Consider the following 9,015-nt stretch of genomic DNA (forward strand, 5'->3'; position numbering starts at 1 on the left):
TTCCACTTCTCGGAGGTTCGAGAACCGCCTCCTCGCCACGCCTCGCTACCGCCAAGTTTCAACTGTTGATTCCACGTGTTCCTCTAGTCGGGATCTTAGGGGACAGTGAGGATGGGACGATGAGTTTAATCGATCCTGTCTTGCCACTGAGATCTTTCTCCGTAGTCAATGCTTTTCTTTGATCTGTTTAGTGTTTACATCGGTAGGAACCGTCCTCTTGCCCACTCGGCCTAGAGGGTCTCGCATCCGACACCTATTTCCGAAGTCCGTCCTCACTCCGTGCCTCCGCATTGCCATGCAAGCCGGATCTTCCGGGGAATCTACCAGGATTCAACCAAGTAATTGTTCAAGCTTCAATCAGTTGTGGCGTAGACGCCAATGCGAGGAATTCCTCAAAGTTCTAGGCACGATCGAGTGGCATGATTCATGCGGTCATCAGGACGAACCTTTTCGAAGAAGCCTAGAACACCTGAAACTTACTCGATCGACTTTTCCTGGAACCGACCACGGTCGGGTCTATTTTCCAACCCTATGTCATAAATGTCGACTATGGTAGTCTCCCCGGAACAGCACAATGAACTTGTTTCTTACTGCGTAGAAGCCTTGACTATTGCGGCGCTTGGATTTCCGTTCTCGGCACCATGACGTCGATATTGACAACGTGGATGCCGATCCGGTTTCAAGTTTTTACCCGCAAACCAATCACCCACTGCACGTTTCCAACTGTCCCCAGGACGCTGCAGTTTCATGCACCTAGTCCGTAGCGGTGCGTTTAGTTGAAGAACCGCTGGAGTTTCTTGACCTCGTCATTTCACCCGAAGTAGTAATCCGGCCGCTTATAGAACGGACTACGGTGTACGGTGTACCTACGAGTTTCGGAGTTACAGGATTCAGATCGACAATAATCGAGAAAGTGGTCAAGTCTAGCCTGGAAATGGAAATCAGAACGAGGGGGATATTCTGAACAGCCGCGACTAGCATCGAATTCCCCGCAGATAGTTCCGTCACTCTTCAGTAGTGTATGGACTATGGAGGAATAGACAGAGCGCGTTTGGCGAACGGTGATCGGCTATTCTGGAGTAGAATAAGGGGTCCCTTGAAAGATAGCCTCCATTCCCCTAGTCTGAGGAGGGTGATAATATGCGTGCTGGAAGAGAGGCGAGATGCTATTCCTTAAGGACATTCTCATCTTTCTACAACTACTAGACCGCCCATAATCCTGGAGCATGCCATGTCTAGAATGATGCACATTGCCCGGAATATATATTCCTCGGCCCATAGTTAGTACTAGGCTACAGCTTACAACAAGGGTTACTAAGTACGGAGTGACCCCCGCGGCAGTCAGAAGCAACTGCCAGATCTCCGAACTGAAAGCCCATGGTATCTTCATCGATTTATTTGAATTCACGGACGTAAGAAAGCGAGAGAGTAGATATGGTGTTATCTACATGAAGGCTTGGCCTTTGCGCCTGAGGCATCAAAACGCTCTACGATGTCCTCTGGGCACGAACATCCTACTTCGCGCGCCAGAATTAATGTCGCAATCAACTTGCGCTTACATCCAGAACCAATAACGATAGCGGTAGTCATGGGGATCGAGAAGCTCAGAGCTCGGTCAATGTTCCTGTAGGGACGGACAAAAGTGTCCTTGTTGTTCCCATTGCATGGCGCTTTGAGCCCTATCTCGCCTGGCGTTTGGAGCACACCATTCAATATTCTACTCCAAATTCACACGACTAACTACCCCATAAAACCCATCTCCCCACTGAAGACGACATCTTAATAAATATCGGATACTCCTAATCTACATGTATACAAAGCTCCGCTTTCTCATTGTCAATGATCAAACGGTCAGCTACATTGCTACGTAAAGCATACGGAGTAGAGGGCAAGATGAATAGACTCTGCCGCCCACAATCAAGATAGGATACTATCAGGTAAAGTGAATTAACAACCCGAATTCACCTCTGGCCAGGATGATAGTCACCTATATCCAGCCACTCCGGAGTTAAGTAGGAAAGTTAGAATAACCAATTCACCACCTAGATAGTAAATCGCGTCACTTAAAGGAGAATCCGAGCTACCCCCCTCCTCTTCTATCTCGCTTTCTCTTCATTCCTGGTTTTTTTTTTTTTTTTTTTTTTTTTTTTTCTTTTTTTAAATTAGATTCAAGCTATGTATCTCGTCATCCCGGTTGCCCATAAAAGTATGTCTCCTCAAATCTATATCGTCAATATGCAGATTCCAACTCAATGGAGCTCGAAGCCAGGGCCGATAGAACGTCGCGACTAACCGTGAGACGGAGTCTCGGTGACCTCAAGAAGGACCTGTTTACAGGAACGGCCCCTCTTCGTAATAACATAACTGACCTGGCACCCGTGAACGATGCAACCGAGCCGACCCTCGATTTCATTGAGGGGATTAATCACGACACATTTGTATCCATGTTCTCTAAAATCAACCTTACAACCAACAAGACCAAATCATCGCGAGGTTTGCCGAGCCCGGAGAGTGGCAGTCAAGACTCCGCAACCGGCACCACATACACCTGTCCGAAATGTGGCTCTTTAGACCACCATGTCGGCTACAAAGCAAGGTCGAATCTTGAGGTAATCCAGCATATGACTATTTGATCTAGTGCAAAGGATTGTTCGCTCGGTCGTGTACACCGTGAGCGTGCTGGTTGCTCGTGGTCATTCGCGAACAAGAAGTAGCTGGCCATCCACGTCCAAAGACAATACGAGTATATTCCCCGGGCACGTGCTAAATATGAAGGCCAAACCGGGATCTACAGGACCAATGCCGAGATGCAGAACTACCCTAGAGCGACCCATATGGAGCTCGGAGCGCAACGCCAATGTGCCTTGAGTCGAGAGGATTGCACCTGTGCAGATGCCGTGTTCCACTCGTTCCCAGCCACAAAGGACCACGTACGAAAGGTACATGCAATTTCAACCTCCCAAATCAAGGATCTTCTGGGATACAATCCTCGGACTAAGAATGACAAACAGCCTTTCGTCCAGCTCAAAAAGTTCCCTGGATTTATATTACGAAGTAGGAGAGATGATGGAGCCTATCGAGTTGGCAGGCCCTCGTCCGCGTTCGTATAAACGCAGTTTTGTTGATAAACCTTTATACGATAAAAAACGACCCGACCTATTAGGAAATATATCCAGGATTGGACTACTCGAAGCTCCACTTCCAATTTGAAACCCCAAGCTTCTATGGTTTGATTCGGCTAGAAAACGGGTCAATCTGTCGGGAACGGCAGATTACAGCCTTCGTCAGGGGGAAACAAGCCAGTCCCAAGAAACGAATCTTTTCATTGTAGAGACGAAGACAAATGATAGCGATGGGCTCGAGCAATGCCTATTATACATGGGTAAGTCATTCTTTAGCATAGTTATCTGCTTCTTGTTAGCTTACCAGTGTCAAGCCATGGTTCTATACTCCCGGCGCCGCGCAAAGCGTAGTGACAGGACAATTTGGGGTATAAGCACTGACAGTAACAAATGGGAGTTTATACGATTAAATCCCAATTTGACGGCAAGATGATAGTCCTTTAAACTGAAGTTACTAAGCTAATGAGATATATTTTAGAATGACGCTATAAATTCCGGAACTTTCTGCATTACCTTTGGGATCAGCATTGAATCCCTACGTAGAGATCAGAGGTCCTTGGCCCAGGGGGCACATAAACTTGCTGTAAAATTATCTACCTTCTCGATAATACATATAAGGACTATGGAAGGTTCACTATAAACCTACTCGAGTTGAAAAATGATGGAAGCAGACTCCGGACTGTGTTATTCTGCTTGATATGAACGATCCAATCGATATATGAGATCCCGAATCAGTCCTATCAGACCGCGGTGTTTCTTAATCCGTTTCCGACATTAGATGTTTTAGCTTGTTGACTGAAACATTTGTAAGCTCGGGCATCGATAGTTATTACTTTTTGGCTTACGGACGCAGTAACCCACCTACCGTCTTTCCTACTGTTTAGAATGGGGTGGTCTCCGAATGGAGTGTCAGCTTCCAGTATGGCAGCTGGCGAAAACTAAACTCATCCGGAAGAGGATGACGACAATGAACTTGGCTATAATGTCCACGAATATGTTGATGACGGCATACCCGCACTTTTTCCTCGGCCTTGTTGTCTAACAAACGGAACGTAACTGGGCTGACTGAGGGAACCTATAATGGGCTATCAGAATTGCATATAAGTAAGAATCACAAGACTGGCAAAGGCATTGTCACTTACGAGCATACTATGCTGACCCTCAACCGCGCAAAAGACTTTATGGTCAGCGGTGCCTCGGGATACCTTATTTATGACATAACTGGAAAGACTCGAGCCATCTGCTATTGGGAAAATCGTGACAGTAATATCGCAGACTTCACACATATCAGTGATTTTCTTACTGATAGAGGCGTCGTGGCAGGAATGAGAGAAATTCGCCTCCTTCGAGAACCTCGATCTCGACGACCTCATATAAGAACGTTGACGTTGATAAGCAAAGGGAACTTTATGGGGTGCAGTACCTGCTTTTCGAGCTTTAGGGACATTGTAATTTCTTGAAGAGGGTTTCAATATCTGACCATACCAGTGGACCTTTAATGAGAAGACTGCCCCAAGCACCCTCAAGTTTGAACCCCGAAGGCTTCTGGTGACAAGCACTCATGGACTTTGAGCCCTTCTCGCTCAAACCCATCTATGCACAAATAGTACTTGGCTTTCAGCGGGTTCGAGGGGGGTTCGAGGGGGGTTTGATAAAGAAGTCAAAGAGTATCATTAGGGCGAATGCGTCTCTATGTAATATTCTTGCTTGCTGTTGCTGGATAGTCGAATGTTGAAAGAGAATACCGTCAAGGTCACTCAGCCCCAGATGGGACAAACGAGTAGACTTCCGCAAAACCCAACTTGGGTCGAAGATCTCGACCCAAAACCCAACCCAGCCTGGGTCCGGGTTGAACTTCTCTAACCCGGACCCAACCCGGACCCAATATTGGGGCCCCAATAAAACCCAATATAACCCAATTCGATCCAATCTTTGCATAAAAACTAGTATAAAATTATTATAAATTATGCACCGGTATTATCTAATACAGTTTATATTAACGTAATCAACCACCGAGCGGCGGATACCATCGAGCGGCGGATTTTTACCGCAATCATTACTATTCGAAGCTTTACCACCACCAACGCCATTTAAATTAACTAGATAAATATATGAAATGATAGCTATTTACTAGGGCAATTTCAAATTGTATGTCCTACTGTTCCACAGCCACTGCAGCGTTGCGGAGCTCGTCGGCGAGGCATCGGAGTAGATTTCTCAGGTTGTTTATTAAACTGCATATTAAGCTGCTGAACCCGATTTTCGCCTTCTTGTATATTAAGAAGACGGTCATTTTCTAGTTCAGCACGCTTTCTTGTCTTTCTTTGACGTTGTCGCCCATTTTCAGCGCGTATAGTCCTGATTTCTTGCTCTAAGAGCAGCTGGGTTTGCATTGCCATTTGCGCTGCTTTCTCAAGATGTTGAATATGAGCAATAGGATTGTTAGAAAGCTGCCATTTTTTATTAAGGCTGTTCTGCAGGCTTCTAACCTTTCGATCTAGCTGGCGAGTATTCTGCGGGGTTTGAAAAGCAGAGGAAATTGAGCCTTTAATTAATGATGGCGTAGGCGTACGTAGTTGAAAGGTAAACGTAGAGAGAATATGCTCTGGATTAAGCGGCTTAAGTCCTGTTTCTCTAAAATTGCTGTAAATATTAGATGAAGTAAAGACTTCTTTATGTGCATTCGGATATAGCGATAAAAAGTCTTCTTTATTGATATGATTATTGCCGACTTTTATACGATATTCAAGAAGCTTTCTGTATGCCCTCTTAAGCGGGCTAAAGACACCCACATCAAGCGGTTGAAGAAGATGCGAAGCATGGGCAGGCATGTAGAGATAGATTATTGCATGTTGTTTGCAGAAATCATCGAATTTAGCAGTAAGATGGTTGCTATGGCCGTCAAGAATAAGTAATCGCTTAGCATCAGTCATATAACGCTTAGAAAGCGGTTCAAAGATATTTTTCAGCCAGAGAAGGTCTATTTCATCAGTCGTCTAGCCATTCTGATTAGTAGAAATCCACCAGTCGCGAGGAAGCTTAGGTTCTTGGAACTAGGCAGCTTGTTGGACGTTTGCTTTTAATATAATGATTGGCGGTAGATGTATGTTTTTTGATCCGATTGTCTCGATGACTGTGACCCATTCGCGATTGTTTTGAATGATTCTACGCGGTTGTTCATTTTGTTCAATTGCAGTAATCACTTTTGAAGTAGAGCAGAGTCCTATTGCAAAGCCAGTTTCGTTGAAATTCCAGATATCGTTTTCGTGTATGCCGTGTTCTTGAATAGTCGCTTGTACAGTCTCAAATCATGGTTTTATAACTTTTGGATCTTTCTGCTTTGTGCGCTGATAGGTAATCCGTTTTGTATATCGCGTACATAGTTCAGGATGGCGTTTAACGAACTTATAAGGCCAGTTGATTCCGAGAGCTGCCGTTGAATCTCGTAATCGATTGCAAAGCAATGTTTGAGCCATTCCACGTAGGAATTCAGGTCGAATTGGAAATCCTTGCGTATCTGCGTCTAATAATTGCTTTAAAAGCAATTCCTCTTCAAATTCGATCAATTTATAACCATTTGCGCGTGTTTCTGCGCGTGGTTTCCTTCCTTTAAGACGCGCGTGTAAGGTCTTTTCAGGCACCGTGTAGATTTCAGCAGCCTTTGAAATTGATTTGATTTTTCGACCTTTATAGGCCTATATAGCCATCTGAAGGCGAGCTTCTTGAGAAAGTGGCATTTTATATGATTGATGCGAAGAAATGACGCGTTAAATGATGCTTGAGGTGGTTGGAGTGAAAATCCGCCGCTCGATGGTATCCGCCGCTCGGTGGTTGATTACGTTAGCTTTTTATATAACGTATTCAACGGGCGAGTGGTCCTCACGGGCGAGTGGACCACCTCTGTATCCCATACTAATTCATCGTCTTTTGAGCTCTAATATCTCAACCAAGCCTTAGCTAATCTATTGTATATTTCTTAAATGAGTATATTAAAGTAGATGTAATCTTAATATCTAAATATTATAGGATATATATCTATATATCTCTAGGTAAAATATATTACGTTGTATTTTTAAGTAATTTAACTAAAACTGGTATTATAGTCTATATATTTGCTTATATATAGCTATAATATAATTATATATTCTAAGAGTATATATATAGCTGTTCTTAATATCTTATTATAATTAAGCTGATGGTGGTCGAGATATTAGAGCTCAAAAAATGATGAATTAGTATGGGATACAGAGGTGGTCCACTCGCCCGTGAGGACCACTCGCCCGTTGAATACGTTAGATAGTAGCTTCTTATATTAAATTAAATATATTTAGAATAGCTGTTTATTAATATATACTATATAAATATTATAATAAATACTAAATAAGAAAGATAGGATATATTTTCATAATAATCTTAAAGATATATATTTCTCTTAGTATAGATATACTACATTTTCTATAAATTATATTAATATAATTAATATTAATATTTTACATATTTTAGCTAGTATAATAGATTAACATATTATGATAATTATATAATACATTATAGATACTAATATTACTATAAATAATATGTAAAAACAACTCTAAAACATCTGTATTTTTGCATAATTTATGTTTGCATTGTTTGTAACCCAAGTTGGGGCCCCGGACCCAGTCTGTGTCACGCCCCGGCTCGGCTGAGCATGTGACATGACTGACCGCCTGCCTGGAACAGCCGCAGGGTGGTTCCAGTTGAGCAGAGGGATCGTTCTGGTAAGACTAAAGGAAGGCTTTGATATCTCGATGAACGATCCCGATTGGAAGATAGAAGATTTCTGTATTTAATTGAATCTCATTAGCATATAAAAGTCTTAAAATCTCTTATTAAATAGTTCCTTTCCTCTTCATAAGAAAATTGCTTGATTAAGAATCATAAACAAATTTGTCTTTACTAAACTTCTTTGTAAACCGTCACATAATTTTCTCATTCTTTTATTCTTTTTCATTTCAAATAAATGCATTTAAAGTATATCAATGTATTATCAGTCGATAATAAATCTTGCAGTCCATTTGAAGCTTCTTTTGTAACACAATAACACAACAACCAAATTGCATTGAACGAATCGATTGATCGATTTAAAAATGAATTCAATTATTTTGATTCTCTCTCTTTTTCGAGCCTTTGTAGAGCAAAATGAATCTGTCAAAATCTTAAATGCACGAATTGTGAGAAATCAATTAAAAAATGAATCGATTTAGACCTCGGCATGGAACTTCCACGGGTAGGCATTTTGGTTCCAGATTCGTGGAACAGGTAGACGAGTCCTACCCATTACCCACCATGGGTATCCCGCGGAGTACCCGTGAACTACCCAAAAATGCATAACTAATCCTTTTTGGATATGTCAAGCCGCATAAAATTGTTTATTTTCTTGATTAAAATATTGATTTTAATATCTGTTCTGATCATTTTTCAATGCATAATATAATATAATCACAATATCTACATAAATTAAATATTAAAATTCAAAAACATTATCAAAAACTTCAATAATAATGAAATGTATTTATTTTTAATTGATTATATATTAAAATAAAAATAATTTTAAATAATATTATGAAAAATGTCTTGTCGAGTGTCTAAAATATATTTTAATATTTGAAAAAAATAAATATATTTTCTTATAAAAACTATCTTTATCCTTTTATATAATCTTATATTAATTAATTATATTAGAACATTGATAAATTAAATTGTATATTTTATTTTTATTTTTAAATTAATTTTTATTGACTTTATATGCTTATAATATACATAAAAAAGATTTAAACTATTAAATCTCGTCAGGAATTGATGAGACTAAAACATAAAAAAAATTATCAAAGTGAAATGAATATTCCGTAAATTA

The sequence above is a fragment of the Aspergillus melleus genome, assembly GCF_016097325.1.
Source record: "Aspergillus melleus strain CBS 546.65 chromosome Unknown contig5, whole genome shotgun sequence".
NCBI lineage: Eukaryota > Fungi > Ascomycota > Eurotiomycetes > Eurotiales > Aspergillaceae > Aspergillus > Aspergillus melleus.